The 18311-nt window shown below is 38.0% G+C and overlaps 1 protein-coding gene across 8 annotated transcripts in view; it reads right to left on the bottom strand.

Moving 5' to 3' along the window:
- The window catches only part of pcbp3 (poly(rC) binding protein 3), a 95268-nt gene that overhangs the window by 47056 nt on the left and 29901 nt on the right, over positions 1-18311 (bottom strand). For 4 of the 8 annotated variants that reach the window (XM_072397897.1, XM_072397898.1, XM_072397891.1 and 1 more), the window contains exons 2-5: positions 13359-13415; positions 13104-13171; positions 11512-11617; positions 11189-11308 (exon numbers count right to left, since the gene is read on the bottom strand). The gene's annotated coding sequence lies outside the window, so the exon portion shown is untranslated. Of the gene's footprint in view, positions 1-11188; positions 11309-11494; positions 11618-13095; positions 13172-13358; positions 13416-18311 lie in introns of all 8 variants that reach the window. The other 4 variants (XM_072397893.1, XM_072397892.1, XM_072397895.1 and 1 more) reach the window with 4 other exon arrangements.

The following is an 18311-nucleotide window of genomic DNA, read 5'->3' as shown; positions in this document are numbered from 1 at the left end:
TTTTAGCTTATAACCAGCAAAAAGGATCAGCAAATAAGTTACCATAGTGATACGTGGGACAACAATACCCAATTGTGTGCAATAATGCTCTGTAATTAAACTGAAATCTTTACTCTTACTTTAATGGGGACATATTATAGAAAAAACACAACCCTGGAATTTTGTTTTGGGCCTCAAATATCAATGTAGTATAATATTCAGTGAGCTGTTCAGATTTGCAGGGGAAAGTTACATCACTTTACAATGTTATCTTGCCTGTTTTCTTGTTAGTCCCACCTAACTTCAATTTAAGATTATGCTGCATTCGCTGTACCTTGAAAGTGGGAGGTTGAAAGGTTCTTTTGGCCTGTTTTTTTTTTCTTTTTTAAGTGCCTTTTTTATATTCCAGCTGCGTCTTCATCAAGGCTCCATTCTATCTGCCAGTGATCTCATGTTTCCTATCACAGTCAAGGGAAGAAATGCCACCTTTCATGTGGGAGACCTGGGTTCAAATCCCCTGCATGAAAGGTACTATCTCCAGTAGGTGTCCTTAGGCAAGACCCCCTTACCCTGCCTGCCTACCTGTAAGTCGCTTTGGATAAAAGCGTCTGCCAAATGCATAAACATAAACATAAAGAAATGGTTTAAATTTTATGTCATTTTGAACACGTCATGGCTGCCATTTTAGCAACCAGAGGAAAACACACAAGCTTGCTTCTCCTCCTAGCTTGTGCCTGTTCTCCTATTCCTTGCTAGAGTTCCACTAAGCAAATAATCAGGATTGGCTGGTTCCTCCAAATAGTCTATGTAAGAAAGATCAGGCCGTACCTAACCCAACATGCCACCCAGCTCCTGGTGCAGGCTATCTCTCGCCTTGACTACTGCAACGCTTTCCTAACTGGTCTCCCAGCCTGTGCTGTGAAACCTCTGCAGATGGTCCAAAACGCAGCGGTGCATCTGGCCTTCGATCAGCCTAAAAGAGCACACGTCACCCCTCTGTTTATTGAACTCCACTGGCTACCCTTAGCCGCCCGCATCAAATTCAAGGCACTGATGTTAGCCTACAAAGTGCTTAACGGAAGGGTTCCCATCGGCTTAAATGCTCTTGCAAAGGCTTATGTCACAACTCGGTCTCTCCGGTCGTTAAAGGATTGTCGTGTGACAGTGCCTACACCACGCCTAAGACAATCAAGACTCTTTTAATGTGTCGTTCCACGATGGTGGAATTACCTACCGAGCGCTACCAGAACAGGGGCGTCCCTGTCTATCTTCAAGAAACTCTTGAAGACCCAGCTCTTCAGGGAGCATCTCCAATCCTAGCACTTACCCTGTACTTTCCTACCCCCTCTACTGCACTTTATCTTTCTGCACTTCCCTCTATGCCTGGACTCTGTTTCTACACTGTCACCCCTGTCACCTCTGACAGAGTCTGACTAGTGGTTTTCTTTTATGTAATTTTTGTTAGCTTTGATGTTAGCTGTAATGTTATATCCTCATTTGTAAGTTGATTTGGATAAGAGTGTCTGCTAAATGCATAAACATAAACATGTAGACATTTGTGCTGTCTGACTTCACATTTCTGAGGCTGGGGGGGGGGGGGGGGGGGGGTACTCTGCAGGTTCAAAGCAGAAAGCCCCACCCATAGTGTTCTTGGATAAGTTTGCTTGAAATATGTCTGGTAACATGTAAAAAAATATATATAAATAAATAAAATAAACTATATAGACATGTTAACAAGGTTAATATTTTTTTTAGCAGATGGGAACTTTAGGTTATCTTTCATTAAAACCTTGACCTTTTATGTTCAGTTTAATGCAATAATGAAGCTAAATCTTCCAGTTACTCCAATAACCATTATGGTCTATATACAGGTATAAAAAGATAATGCAGTGCAGTCTTGTGGCAATGGCAATGGCCTTAAACTACATCTTATGTACGCAGCTGTGGGTTGTCCGAATTACAAAAGTACCTCCTCAACTAGAAAGTATTCAGTTGACAAAGTCATGGTGTAACGACAATGTTAATCTTTCAGAAAGTAGTAGTAATAACCATAGGTGGGAACAAGTTACTGTTTTGCAAGTCACTTGTACGTCTCAAGTCTTTCCAATGAAGTCTCAAGTCAAGTTCCTAGTAGACATGTGAGTCCCAAGTCAAGTCCAAAGTCAAAGATGTGGAAGTCTAGGGTCAGGTCCAAGTCCAAGTCTATTACATTTTTGAGTCCTTATTAAGTCATCTGACCAAATATGCCAAAATAAGTAGCAAGTGCACTTAACAACAAATAATAACCCAGGACTACAAGAAATTACAAATATGGATTAAAAGCCTCCATTATTATACTAGCAAACTAGAAAACGTACTTATCCATTAAGTTCATGTTAACTACCCACTAATCAGCATGACAGACTTACCTAAGACTTGACTTGCCTGTCTTTATGTAGCTTCAAATGTCAAATGCAGTTGGACATTGTTGCCTCCCCGACTGTAATTTTGGAGCCACACATTTTGCATTATGCAGTTTGCTTCTTGTTAACCACTTGGTCATTTAAGTAAGTAAACAAAGGTTTTTTCAGAAAGCTCTTGTTTAATTTTTTTAGCCTTAAATGACCTTTGAGGGAAATTCTGTAAGTCAGCAATTGACATTTTGTTTTGCAAAATGCTGAGATGACACTTCATAGCAATTATCAGCATATTTCTTTACTTTGAGTAGCCAGTTTTGTGCTTGCTTGTCCTTGAAAAAAATACATATTAATTTCACACATTTTTTCTGCTTTTCTTTAAACCCCCCTCTTTCTTCAGACCCTCCTTACATCTTTTTATCACTATGTTAAAGGGTTATTTAGAACAAATGTGAACTGTGTTCAGCCTCAAACATCTTGGAAAAATCTAGAGGGAGATATAACTTCAGGTGGTAGCATTAGTCTGATGAAACGCAATCCTGAGGCTGCGCTGTCACAAGTGTAGAAAATTAAATGTGCACTTGTTGAGCAGATTAACTGGTATAATGATGATCTAGGTATAGCAGCCCAACCTGAGCAGTGTCTCACAGAAAATGTTCTTTACCATGGACATGTCTCTGAGGACTTTACATCTTTTTTTGCAGTCTTGTTGATTATTTGCCAGTTCACCTGTGGCTGAGAATGTAAGGAGTTTACAGCAAAATATACAAAACATTGCATTGAATCATTTCAAAAGTTGTTTGACTTTGTCTGTCAAACATGAACTTGTATATTAGAGTGTAGATGCTGATTTAGTGAAAAATGGCTACAGTTGTTGCCAGTCACATCAGCAGTTTTTAGAAATATTTGTGCAGCTTCACACGATTTTTGTATTATTTTCTAAAAAAATGTGTGTGTTTCAGTGGGATATCTGGTTCATGTTTTCAACATGTTTTGTATGCTTTGCCATATTTATTTGGGCTGGCTTTTCACTGAAGCTGTGGCTCACCTTTTTGTTGTTGTCTTGTGTTATATATGATCTGCTTTTGGAATTGTGAAGCATTTTGGTCAGTCTCTGGTTGTTGTAAGGTGCTATATAAATAAATGTTGATTGATTGATGAAGGCAACAGTCTGTAAGACAGGAAAATTACATTTTAATGCTTACAGTAGCAATTGTAATGCAAGCCATGATAGTCATATATGTGATACAAATATGACAGTTGTATACAGGCGTTACGTACACACACAGAAATTTTTCATTAATATCTACAACAGTGTAAGTTCCCTGCAAGGATCAGTAAATTATTGTTCTATTTTCTGTAAACACTAAAGCAAAACTACAGTGGAGCACAGAAAAGCCAAATTTGTGGAATTATGTCTGTATCAGTACAACCCCAATTTCAACAAGAGAAATGTGTGTTGCTTTATATTTTGTAAAAGAAAACAAAATGCAAAGATTTACAAATTCATAAGCCAATATCTTATTCAGAGCAAAGAACAGAAAATGTGTTGAAAGTGGGAGATTTTTCTATTCAATGAAAAATATGAGCTCATCTTGAGACTTTCTTTGAGAATATTCCATCATTTATAGTACATAATATTTTCAAAAGATTCTGAGAATCTGGAGCCATCTCTATGCACAAAGTATGCAGCTAAAAATCAATACTGGATATCCATGCTCGTTGGAGCCTCGGCCTCACAAGCTCGAGTTAAGGTTTGATCAGCTGGATTTGCCTCAACATGAAACAACACTAGCTGATCCCAGGCACTAGAATTTGATTGGGTTCAGCTGGGCTCAGATCTGCCATGCTGACCAGTTCCTCAAAGCTTTTTCATTTAATTTCACCCTCACTCAGCAATTCAAGTCATATCTACTGTTCTTTTTTTTCTCCTGCTTCCTCTGTGCATAAAGCACTGTATTTATCTATCTATCTATTTTCTTTCTACCAGTATTGAGTATTTGTGCTGTCTGGGCAAAGGTCTGCGTACTTGAGGGGCTGAAGATTCTACCAAACATACAATATAATTTATCTTTTGTTTACGTTTATGTATTTTGCTTTTATCCAAAGCGACTTACAAATGAAGATATAACAAGCTATATAAAAAGCTAACAATAAACTACATAGAAGGAACCCACTAGTCCGACTCTCTCAGAGGTGACAGAGTAGAGATAGAGTGCAGGCATAGAGGGAAGTGCAGAAAGATAAAGTGCAGAGATAGAGGGGGTAGGGAAGTACAAGGTGTGCTAGGATAGGAGACACTCTCTGAAGAGCTGGCTTTCAAGAGTTTCTTGAAGATGGACAGGGACGCCCCTGTTCTGGTAGCGCTCGGTAGGTCATTCCACCATCGTGGGACGACACATGAAAAGAGTTTGGATTGTCTTAGGCGTGGTGTAGGAGCTGCTAGACGACAAACCTGGGACGAACAGAGGGACCAAGTTGTGACATAAGCCTTTGCAAGAGCATTCAAGTAGATGGGATCCGTTCCATTAAGCACTTTGTAGGCTAACATCAGTGACTTGAATTTGATGCGGGCGGCTAAGGGTAGCCAGTGGAGTTCAATAAACAGAGGGGTGACGTGTGCTCTTTTAGGCTGATCGAAGACTAGATGCGCCGCCGCGTTCTGGACCATCTGCAGAGGTTTCATAGTACAGGCTGGGAGACTTTTGAATAAACATAAATCGTTTTGGAGTTGCTGCTGGGATTGTCATTAGAGTTTCTACACACAGGCCTTTTTTGCCAACAGTGTTACAAATCATTCAGTTTATTTTACTTTCAAGTGAAGCTGCTGCCTCATCGAGAACCAGCTAATGCACTTTTCTTGTCTAGCTGACCACTCAAAGCACTTTTACACTACATGTCATATTCACCACGTCTCAATCCATATAGTTGTATAGACAATGCACAGTGCTTTCTTCAAGACGTTCACTTCAATACGTAGCCTGTGGGGAAACCAGAAGTCAAACCACTGCCCTTCCAAGTGGCAGGTTACTGCTCTTCCTCCTGAGCTACAGTCACCCTAGCTTCACCTTCAGCTGTGTCATTATATCACCTAAGCAGAAACTTTGTGATCATACTGCACACTGGTTTTCTTATCTTTTGGTAGACACAAATAGCAAACTAAATTACATCCTCGACCCTTCACAATATATTTTTAAAAACTGTGTTGAAGCTTAACCAGCATGAAAATGTTTGATTTTTTTTAAACTTCAATTAGGTTTCATCGCTTTGGGCAGGCATATGTACCCTTGAACCAACATTGTATGTAGTAATTATGGGTGAGTATACTTTGCAGATGAATGGCATCTGTTCATTTAAACACAGTAGGTAACAATCAGTTGTGAACATTGCATGCAGCTATGAGGCTGTGAATAGTGAGAAAAAAAAGAGAAGGGAAAGCAGCTGCACTCTGGCCTTTTGTTTAATTAAAACAGATCAAAGAGTGAAGTCTACAGCTGTATTATTTGATCTGAAGTCTGATTTACTTGGTTGAGTTCAGACACAAAATTGATTTTATATTCAGTTAAAGGACTTGATAAGAAATAATAAAGCACCTGAGCTACAGCAATGAGCAACACAATCTATGTTATGTTCCATGCCATCACACTCAATGACCCCTGTCCTGGTGCCACTCCTTAGTACATGTGGCCAAGGTATTGTTGGCAAAGCACTGGCTGTTGATGCCCATCAAAACATTAATATGTATACCAGTACTCATTAGAACAATTGCTAAGTTACCAACTTCTAAAATTTTACCTTGTGAACAAATGAGTTTCACCTTAACTTAGTGGCAGCTTTCATCTTTTAAGACCAGAAATAATGCTGGTTATTGTCTGAATGCAATTATTGAATGATCCCTGAGATATGTTGCAGCAATTTTACTGACCCAAACGTCTTAGAGTTGAAAGTGTCTCCCAGGGTAAGCAACATCTGACTACACATGTCCCACTATTTCAAACCCAAAGACATCTGCAAGAGCCGAGACTTTTGTAAAATACAGACTGAGTTTGCAAATGAATAACGCTGATATTTTGTATGGATAATGAGCTATTCAAAATGTGTTTCATAAAATTAGTTTTAAAGCAGACAGATGTAACAGTAATCAGTGACCCTTAATAGGATGAAATGCTTATTGAAATTGCATGTTAGTTTGTTTTGAAAGCATGTATCATATTTGCTAAGGCATAAATTTATTACTTTTTACGTCATTTGGAGGGACAAATTTAAATATTCTTGAACAAAATATGAATAAATTTCTTTAGTCTGAGTCACTGCACTTTGTATGACGGACTCAGACCGTTCTAATGAGATAAAATCTTTTTTCAGAGTTAGTTGACATACCATTTGTGAGAATAGGGACCTCAGTGTGTTCGTTAATGTGATTTTTTTCTGAGACATACCTCTTTCTGTTTTCCTAGATTATGTCAATATCAAAAAGAACAAAACTCAATAAACTTAATGGTAACCGGCAGTGCTTGAATATGCTCATTTAGACCAAAAGCCAAACTAAATGCTATCTGTATGAGGTGATCAAATGGAATGTACAACTGCTCATTAACTTGAGACAAATAAATCTGTATGAGTTGCTGAATTAACCCACCTACTCCAGCTTATTTGTATGAAATGGGACTGTTTTTTTGCTGATTTACTTAATCATTCAAATAAAAGACAAAATGCTTTCAGTTTTATCTCAGCCAACGCTTGTAGTTCTCAGTTAGCATACTTTAAGTTTAATTTAGCCATAAGGGTTTCATAGTTGAGTTTTTTCTGAACTGTGTATGTATTAAAATAAATGTGTTTGTGTTTGGTTAGTATGTCTGTATAACGTTTGATACAGTCTTTATAGTATGGTGGTCAGAGGTGGCAGAAGCACAGAGCTCCCCCTGTATAGGGTTATACTGCAAGCCAGTATCTGCTGACTTAGTCCTATCAGTGCAAAGCAGTGCTGTGTAGAGGCAGTCAGCTTAGATTTTATTTACTTATTTATTTTATTCTGGGGATGAATCTAAAAAGCTTTGCTGCAAATGTTAAACTGCCATAACACCCATACATATGTGTATGCACAGGCACGTACAAATATGCTCAAAGGATTTGAATACAAACAGGCAGATGGAAGGGCTAATATATCCATGTTGAAAAACCTGAAAAAACATTTCTGAGCTTTTATTCCTTTCTTCTCCCCGTCACTTTTAAGAAACCTGAAGCTGGGAAGTGTTAGTCACAGCAATATATGTGGGTTCCACTGTAATGTGTGGCGAGCTGACTTAAATCTTATGGTCTGCTGGGTGCTGCTGGTGGCTGAATTTAGCAGAATTGTCCCATTTGTTATTTTGCAGATAGAGTGAATATTGGAACAATTGTATGGCAGCTCTGAGAAAGATTGTTCATGTTTGAGGGATACTTGTCTAATATTATGCATACCACCCTGATAGCAAATAAGTTGGGATGTTGTGTAAAATGTAATTTTTTCCCCACATTTTTTGAAGCATTCTTTTCACATTTTCTTTTATTTCATAAACCTGTATTTCATACACAATGGAATTCATCACTTTTATTAGATGGATGGCTGCCATCAAATACAGGATGAGCTAATATTTTCTTGAAATTGTAAAATGTCTCACTTTTAACATTGGATGTGTTTTCTATTGTGAAAAAAAACTGGTTCATGAGATGTGCAAATATTTGCATACTGTTTTTTTTTTCATCTTCACACAACATCTCAACTCTTTGGAATTTGGGTTGTAGTTTTTTGTACTGTAAACCTTGATCCAATATTTTGTGGAGATGTCTAGATTAAGATCTGAAGATGAAAACAATAGCAATGTGCACAGGAGTCACATGTATGCAGTGTGGTGAAGGCTTAATGGGAAAAAGAAGTCTTATCTGGCTCAGTACAACTATAGGTCTGTGATCCCTGCAGAGTTAATTGACTTAACATTTGTGTCGTGTAATTCCTTTAGAGAAAATATAAAACACAGTTCAGAAGCTGCCTCTTTCAAAGTCTGACTTCTTCTGACTTCTTTCAAAGTCTACATTTAAGGGCTGAGCGTGTCATCAATAGCAACTCATGGCTATTGTCACTAAGAAGATTGTCCAGGAAAAAACATGTGCATGCACACGGTCTAGTTCTTATATGCACATCCAGCAACAAGATCAAAATTATTGAAGACTCCATCAGAGGACAACGGGACCTAATTCATGTTCAAAGCAATCCTCGAGCTATTCAAAGATTCAAAACCAGCATCATATGACCTCAGCACCTTAAGAATGATGAAATTGTCATTTCTATGCTCATGTAATGGACTGTAAGAGTGCCTTGCACTAAAGTTAGTTGTGTTACTAATTCACCGACCTTCCAATTGGTGGGCGACTGCTCTTCCTCCTGAGCTACAGCCGGGGTGAAGGTTGGGACAACTTTCTTTAAGTCCTTTAATCAGTGTTTGAGACTGAGTGCCACACACGATTCATTCCACTGGATAAACACATTTAAATAGTTTCGCAGATCACGTTTACCAATAAGTTTCTTGAAATACCCGTTTCTTTTTCTTTTTCCACACTTCCTGTGTGTGTGTGTTAGCTGCAACTTTTCCTTGGAATTTTCTTTGGGCCATCGTGAGACGTTTGCAGTGACAAAGATTCAAATCTACCTCAGGAATTCTTCCTCACAATCTTAAAAATGGTAAAAATTACTTTTATATAACAAAGGGCAGCCAAACCCTTTGATAGAAGCTATAATGACATTAAAAGTAGTGTGATGAACACACATGGAAGAGACATTTTGAAGTAAGAATAAATAAAAAATGTTTTCTTGAGTCGAATAATTATTTCTCAGGTGAATAACCAGAAGTGTTGCAGCAGAGAACTGTTTGTGACTAACTGGGAAGAAGTTTTTTATCTACACAATGACACTGAAGGGGCAACAGAGGCTGGTTCAGTCAAGAAGCCGTGCATAACTGGACAGTGGCCTTTAAATAAGACAGGTATAAGCCTGAACTTGGTCATGTATATCAAACATCCTCACCCACTCCTCCTATCTGATTGTTGCCCTTTTTTAAAATATTTTTCACCATAACAAACAACTACGGTACAACTTGGAGGCTAATGTTTTAGCAGCTTTCTTGTCTTTTTTATGTGTAACACACATAACACACGCCTGTACAGTCAGAAATAATATACTTTTTTTTCCATTTACTTGTTTTCTTTAGCAGATTCAGCATGTTCACTCGGCAGGGGAGAGATCATACTGACCGGCTTTTCAGCACAGCTGTAGAGTCCATAATGTCACACAGTTTGTGGAGTTTCTTCCTATTTTTCATCTCTGCCTCCTCCCATCCTCTTCCACAACCAAAGAGCCAACCCCACTCCTGCAACAAACTTCTCACCATCCATATCCTGGAACTACACACAAGCTTCTACTGTGAGTGAATCATGGTGGTGTAATAAAAAGCAAAACTGCTCTGCTTGTCTTTTTTATCTATGAGGTCATCTGGTTTCCTTTGGTGGGTAATGTTAAGACTACTGCTGTCCTCTGAGCCAAAGAGTTATGTCCTCTTGAGCAGGTGTAGATGGAACTTCCTGATTGGCAGTTGAACAAGAACCTGGAGTGGAATACCTTTTGTTTTCCCAGACTTCTGTGACGTGAGCAGACCCAGCAGGGGGCACTTTCCTAGCAGCCCAGAGTTGCAAAAAGTGAAGCCTCCCCAGCTATAGTAGACTGTGGAGAATGGTGTGGTTTTATAAGTAGCTACTTTGGCCTAAAAAAGTGCAGGTTTACAATAAAGGCTCAAATAAGGTGCATTGACATCCCTACAGAGACGCAGCTTACAGTATATCTTGCTATGAGATGATGTACGTCTCACCACGTCATGATGTAGACATCTGACATCTTGCTTCATGTTATACTCTCAAACTGTTGGTTTGTCCATAAATGCTTTATGATTTGGGAAAACAGAGTTGTCAGACAAATTAGTCCACCTCCACCCAGGCTGGAGAGCTGAGTTCAAAACCCATATCACTGACCATCATTTATGAATTATTAAGGTCAGGTGTCAAAAATACAAGCTTTGGGTTAGAATACATGTACATGCTTAGATTTAGTTGTAATAAAAGTCTGGGTTAGTGTTCTAAAATTAACAGATTATACTATTCAGGGCTTGTGGTTCCATTCATGTTGCGGAAGCTATTTCACAACTTGTAACTATTTATTATTACACTTTTATGTACTTTTATGTGGATAAATGCACCTATAAAACATTTACTGGTGAGACTGGAATCCCCAAACAGTAGGAAATGAGGGAGACAAATGTTTCAGGCTCAGTCACACGTTTTGTGAGTCTGCAGTTGAGGAAGGATAAACAGAGAGCCCTGCTTATAAGTTACACATGTTCAGACAAACTAAAATCAAAATAATCATTATTTGTAAGTGCAACCTTGTTCCTGTGCAGTTACACCAACTAAAGTTTGAGTCAGAAGTGAGTGACTCATTATGGGTTATATACTGTACTCAAAATTTAGACTTGTTCTGAAATAGACTAAGACAAGCAGAAATTAGGGTTTGAAGGAGAACAGGGAGATTAAAATGTGTGAGAAAATACATGCTTTTTGCTCTGTCCCTACTTCTGACACATATGAGCATCAGTGGGACATTTTTAATCAACCATCGTAAAGTCTAGAGCTTCAAACCAAGGACACCTTCTTACTTACATGTCTTGATAAGGGAAGGGAATAAAACTCATCAATTAACCTTGAGAGATCAAATTAGTTTCGTTACTCACCAGATTTGCGCTGGGTGTTATGTTCCCAGGGCATACAGGACACCAGAGCAATGTGGTCTCACAGACACAGATCAGTTCATCCGCCTTTCGACTTCCCCTCAGGTTGACTGCCAGCCCATGCTAAAGCACAGTGAAAATAAGACAGGCAAGATCAGTTTTTTGTCCATGCTTTGAACGTCTACATATGGTTTTGTAAACAAGTCATTATATTATGATTATTTTGTATTTTCAGATCAGCCTTTCACATTAACAACTTTCAATCAAAATAAAGCAACTGAAACTCGAAGCTTGAGCAAAAGCAATTACAATAAGGTGTATCTGACCGAAGAGCGATCCCAAAAGTCTCCTGGGTTTTTTCTTCCAGGTCATGTGACCTGTGGCGTTCAGCCCTCCTGCAGAATTGGATGACTGGATGTCTGGCCAATAAATCTAAAAATAGATCATGATATTAGAATGTGACAGCATGCAAACAGGAACTGAAAAAGGATCTGTGTATAATTGGTACTGGATGAATCATGAGGATCTAACTTATAGAAATAATGAAAAAAGCTTAAACATGGAAAAAAATACATCATACTATTGGTCTGCATCACAGTAGCAGGTATATGTGTCATATTTATGATGATAATTCATTTATTTTAATTTGCATTTGAAGAACTGTGGGGAAAAAAGAAAAAAAATTCTTATAATAGTTAAGCTCAAGCTATCTGGAATCAGTAAAGAGCTGTTAAAACCAAAGTGAATCCCAAATGGTCGTTTAGACTAACAAATTAAACATCCTGGAGCTTTTTGCAAGAAGCTAAGGAATTATTTCAGCCCTGTGTCTTTTGCATTATTTCAGCCCTGTGTCTTTTGCAATTCCACTTTGGTCGAGGGTACAGAGCAGATTAGGCTAAATTAGTCAGTTTAATTGTAAATTGACTCCATTCAGAGTATCAGTGTGGAAGCTCTGGCCAAAGTTGCCTACATAGAGGAGTCAAACCAGAAATTGCACTTTGACTGCTGCACCTCAAAAGCTTTAATGTACAACAATATTACAGGTTGTTTTATTTGTGTTTTAAATCATAAATGTTGTGAAACAATAACACATTAACTTTTTATTCCTCTGAATTACTGCTTTTCACGGTAGGACACACCTAAAGAAATAAAACACTGGGGGGTTTTGATCAATCAGAAATTCAACACTGCAAGCCAACTGCAAAGTTTCTTGGTAATCTTTTAAAAAAATCAAAAATTGGTAAAAAAATTAAAATGACTTCCTCACTACCAGAGCTATTTTGAGGGCCATTTATATCCCCCTGGAACTCTACTTTGTCATTGTTTCCTGCAGTGGAAATGGAATGAGATGAGGAAAGGAAGACCCTTCTTCATAGGTACTCGCGCACAAAATTTTGGTGCAATTATTGCTGAAATTCCAAGTGTTTATGAGAAGCGTTAGAGACTGATTGATTCCTATTTGTATTACAGTTGCTGCCATTACCATCACTATGCCAAGTCAATAAAAAGTGTGCTGAATAATCCTCAGGTTAACAATAATGAACTAAGCCACTTTCGTACATGTACAGCAGAGATTTTCAGGAGAATGTGTGGACACCAGTATTAGTTGAGTTAAGGCATAAAGTACAAACAGCCAACAAACTGAGAGTACAAATTAAGCTGAGTTTAAGACTTTGCAAGACATTCTGATTACAACAGATAAACGTCAAAATGCATATGTTGAACCAGCCTTTTTAGCATGAAGTGCAATGGACATATGTCATATGGACTTATGCACTTCATTAATTAGCCTGTGGAAATTTGAGGCTGAGACTTAATTAACTAAAGGGTTAATTGAGGCTGGAGAAAGTGTAAAAATGTATTGAATGTCTTCAGATTGATCTCATCCAGTACATCTTATTTTTACTTACTTACTTACTTTTCTGCACACGTTCAGCCGAGGTGAGTTTAGATCAAATGAATTTTGGTTGGCTGAGCTCACTGGATCTGTTAGAGAAAGGGAAGAAAAAAATACTTTGTTAAAAATACTCTAAGGGCATAGCTTAATATTTAAAAAACTCAACATGCACCTGATGTGACAGAAAACATCTGCACAGCCTCTCTGTGTGAACTTAAAACGCCATATCTAAGCTTTTTAATGAGTCAGCTCAAGAAATATGGTCATGTTTCTTACATTAAGCAGCTGAGATGTACACAGACAGCACTCCAGGTGAGGACAGGCAAGGAAACCCTGCAAACGACATAAGCCTTCTTATTTTGAATGAAGGGTGACTTGAGTTTTGCACAGAAGCAGCCTTCCATTCATTCCCGACCACAAGCCAAATTTATGCATACACGTGAATGCTCACTTCTTCTCTTCAGTAGGAGATTACTGCCCTCTGCTGGTGCTTCATGTGACCTGCACTATTCAGTAATGAGACATTGATTGGGTGCAACAACAGAACAGCTGCCAAAAGAATAATGGCAAAATGATACTTCTCTTACAGTTAGATTTTTCATTAATGATAACTGATTACTCAAATCTGAAACTTGGCAATAGTAAAGTTGAATAATTAATCTATGAATCTATGAATTAACCTGTCTGATACAATAATGTAAAGTATATTGATATCTATTTAAGTTGTTTAAGCAAAGAATCCAACAATTGCCTGTTTCCAGATTGTCAGTTGTTTGACTTTACTGTTTTTGTATAAGTAGAGTTTTTTTCTGAGAGGAAATTTTTATCCTGATATTGTAAAAAAAAAAAAAAACAAGCAATTAGGAATTTTCACCTGCAGGACTCGTTTAGTGCATTATTCAGGGAATGTCAAGACTATTCCCAATAACACTGTTGTACACTCTGATAAATCAACCCAAAATCCCATCAAAGTAAAGAAAGTTGGAAAAGAAGCAAAGTGGAATGAATGCTTTGCTTGATAATTCAAGAATAAATAACAAGAATTACATCCTTCAGGAGACTATTAAGAACTTCCCAGGATGAAATACTGGGGAAATTTATGAAAGCAGCTTTGGAATTTCAATTATTTTAAAATGAAAATGGGAAACAAGAAAAAGAGGGAACTAGACAGAGTGCATAATCTCATCTAATGTACAATTAATAGACACACATGCCACTAATCTCATCCTCAGAAGCGAGCTGGAAATCTGATATCCCCTCAGCTCTGTATTGATGGGTGGGTGAGGGGTGCAGAGGTCCCCAGAGGTGAGACTCTATTAGCACACAGCATGAAAGTCAATGAAAAGGACCCCAGTGAGATCCAGTCTCCTGACAGTATTAATGTTTAATGATATCTTAAAAGGCTAATTCCCCCACCCCTCGCTTTTGCTCTTATCCCCTCATTAAATATCCTCACAATGTCATCACTTCCTCATATTAGGGCTCTAACCCCATCCACTGAAGGAGTCACCCTTCACTGATGGGAAATTCATCTCGCTCTGTTTCTCTCTCCCACCCACACACACACGCACACACACGCACACACACACACACACACGTACACACACAACATTGATGTAGCTTTTAAGCTGTGTTGGAGGTGGGGTTGGGGGGGTGGGGGGGTCAGTGAACTGATTGCCTTGTGCCTAGTATTTGTAACCGGTGTATACAAACCGTCTGTGCACATGAGTATCACCGTTCAGAGGCAGCAGCAAACGTGCAAACGTGCAGCTGTAGACTCTGCTCAGGGGTTATCAGTGAGCATCAAATGCAAGGGAGGCACATACTGCACAGAGGTCACCACCTCTCTGCTGAGTCAATCGCTAACAGACTTCCAAACTTCATGTGGCCTTCAGATTAGCTCAAGAACAGTGCATAGAGAGGTTCATGGAATGAGTTTACATGGCCGAGCAGCTGCATCCAAACCATACATCACCAAGTGCAATGCAAAGTGTCAGATGCAGTGGTGTAAAACACATCGCCACTGGACTCTAGAACAGACGAGACGCGTTCTCCGGAGTGACAAATCATGCTTCTCCATCTGGCAATCTGATGGACCAGTCTGGCTTTGCTACTTGAATTGTACATGTCTGACTGCATTGTGCCAAGTGTAAAGTTTGGTGGAGGGGGGATTATGGTGTGGGGTTGTTTTTCAGGAGCTGGGCTTGGCCCCTTAGTTCCAGTGAAAGGAACTCTGAATGCTTCAGCATACCAAGAGAATTTCATGCTCCAAACTTTGTGGAAACAGTTTGGGGATGGACTCTTCCTGTTCTATATATGTTTCTAAAAGTACATTTGATCTACAATTGTGTTTATAAAATTGTGTATATAAATCCGCATGTGCAACTAGTGGACATTACTGCAAAACATTCTATCCTCTTAAATAGTCTGTATGACTGCGCACCAGTGCACAAAGCAAGGTCCATAAAGACATGGACGAGGGAGTTAGGTGTGGAAGAACCTGACTGGCCTGCACAGAGTCCTGATCTCAACCCAATAGAACACCTTTGGGATGAATTAGAGCAGAGACTGTGAGCCAGGCCCTCTGACCAACATCAGTGTCTGACCTCACAAATGCTTTTCTGGAAGAATGGTCAAAAATACCCATAAAAACACTCCTAAACCTTGTGGAAAGCTTACCCAGAAGAGTTGAAGCTGTTATAGCTGCAAAGGATGGGCTGACGTCATATTAAACCCTATGGATTAAGAATGGGATGTCACTTAAGTGCATACACGTGTAAAGGCAGATAAGCGAATGCTTTCGGCAATATAGTGTATATATGCATTACAATAAAAATACATATATGGTAATTGAAAGCCTAATATATATCATGCCCAATCATATGTAACCATTCATGCCTGGTTATTGTTGTGCCTCTAGCAATGTTCTACCTGTGGCTATTTCACCCTTATCAGACTGTAATTAACACCTATTTTCAGATAATGCATGCTGGGGGAGCTGTTTGTGCTTGTCAGTTTAACAGAGGCTCTTCAGAGGCTTTTCAATGGTACATTAGTCTGTTATTGTGCCCTTTTTATTCTTCCACACAAATTTCAAAAGAAAGAAAAGACATGAACATTGTATTCTTGAGAACAAAACTGAAAAAACAAGCACTAAATTAAGGAAAAAATTGTATGAGGTTCGCCACAGTAACAGCAATTAGATTAAAACACTGCTCTTAATACAGCTGAGCAAATAAAAACTGAAAGTTGAATGACATGTTTAGTCAGCAAACATACTACACAAATTAATTCAAATAAATGGGACATCTGTTCAACACAAGCCTGATGTATTCAGGCCTTTTCAAATTCATCTGTCAGATGGGTTGAGAAGCAACACTTGATCCCAAATAGGAATTAATATATGTGACATATGTGGGTTACGATCCCCCTCTGATTAGGCTGCCATCTTGTAAATAAAGGATACCTCTCAGACTGCTCCTTTATGTGATCACCTTGGAGCTGCCTGCATGGTCAGGCATCAACAATTATAGGTAATGATTCATATATTGATTGATGATTTATGTGTTCATACAGAAACTAACATTTTCATTTGGAATGTCCAGAATAAAAATATTTTCCCTTCATTGGACTTACTTTTTTTCCATCACCAAACAAGAATCAATTAGAAATGGAATTGAAAAGAAGAATTGAAACTGATAATATCAAAATGATTCCCATCTGTCGGTATGCATGAAAATTATAGTTTGCCACTTACCATGTAGCCCACCTAGTGACCTGCACAGTGTATACGTGTGAGAGACTAACTTCATTACATACTGAAGCATCAGAATGATTTGGCCTTAGTATAGAAGCACAAGCATGTGTCACTAAAGTCCATCATTGTTTTGGAAATAAGGTGGACGTTAAAATTGTCACACAACTGTCCTTTTTTTAGTTCAATATAAAAGTTTCTAAAAGTACAATTGATCTACAATTGTACAATTGTGTTTTTATATAAATCTGCATGTGCAACTAGTGGACATTACTGCAAAACATTCTATCCTCTTAAATAGTCAAATGAATGGCAAATAAAACTGACTTTCTGTGTGTATTTCCATGAAACCAATCAATCAATCAATGAATAGAAAAAAATCATTCTGAATCGACAAAGAAAAACATGTTTATATTATTATTCTATGTTATAAAATGTCTTTCTTTCAGCATTAAAGAATTCTATAACATCAACCTAAAATACGTGGGTTGGGTCAACATAATATTGTTGTATTTTGTTAACTTATATTACTTGTGTCAGTCATGTTGAATGAAAAAAAAACACATCTAACATAAAACAACAGGATAAATATGACTAAACCTGAAAAACCTGAAACTGATTCATTCAATAATTAATATGAAGTGTGTTCAACAAACCTAATTATTTTGAGACCCAGGCCTGGTAAATAAGTTGAATCAATCCCAAGAGATTTCTCAGTTAATATTAAATTGAAGTAATGCTCAATGCTGAAAGAAAGATATATATGTGAGTGGAAATTTACTTTATCCAGCAAGATTTTATATAAAGTGCTTGATTTATGTACAACCAACAAGAACTAATCTAAACAATCCTTAAGCTAATATCTTTATGTTATGCAGCTATGACTCTTTTATGTCAATAAGGTATGCAGCTTTGTAGATTTTTTTAACTGTGGAACTGTGGAATGTAGGTAGAATACAGAGTTTGCAATGGTCGTCTCAAGTGTGTAAAAGTATGCGTGACTGTTTAGTTGCAGCTTAGTACAAGTTGGCAATCATTTTATAAAGGTAAACATGGGTGGTCTGTAATAACTCTGCTACACTGTAACACTTTATTTGTAGAATTTATAAATGTACAGATTCAACATTAGCTACCAGTTGGACATCACGTTATATAAAAAACAGCAACGTTCTATGTAGCTGAGGTATTTTACGAAGACAACTCTGAGCAGTAAGATCAGTGTTAGCATCTGCTCATCTTATTGTTAGGTGTTAGTTGGCTTTTTTCAGCCAAAATTAAAGGAGCCAGTTGTAATCAAAAGGCAACAGAGCCAATGAAGAAGATTTTTTTTTTCCACTCTAGATGTCATCTGGTAAGCTGGAGAAAGAAAAAAACAAAAACCTTGTCTGGCAAAACTCTGCCTCCTTGTGGTATTAATATTTGAAGACTTACAAAATCCACCTTTTTAAAGCCAATTTAAAGCATGCCTTGGCTGG

The sequence above is a fragment of the Leuresthes tenuis genome, unplaced genomic scaffold, assembly GCF_036924035.1.
Source record: "Leuresthes tenuis unplaced genomic scaffold, fLeuTen1.0.hap1 SCAF_12, whole genome shotgun sequence".
Lineage (NCBI taxonomy): Eukaryota > Metazoa > Chordata > Actinopteri > Atheriniformes > Atherinopsidae > Leuresthes > Leuresthes tenuis.
The sequence above is the reverse complement of the archived record's forward strand: the minus strand, read 5'-3'. Positions and strand labels throughout refer to the sequence as shown.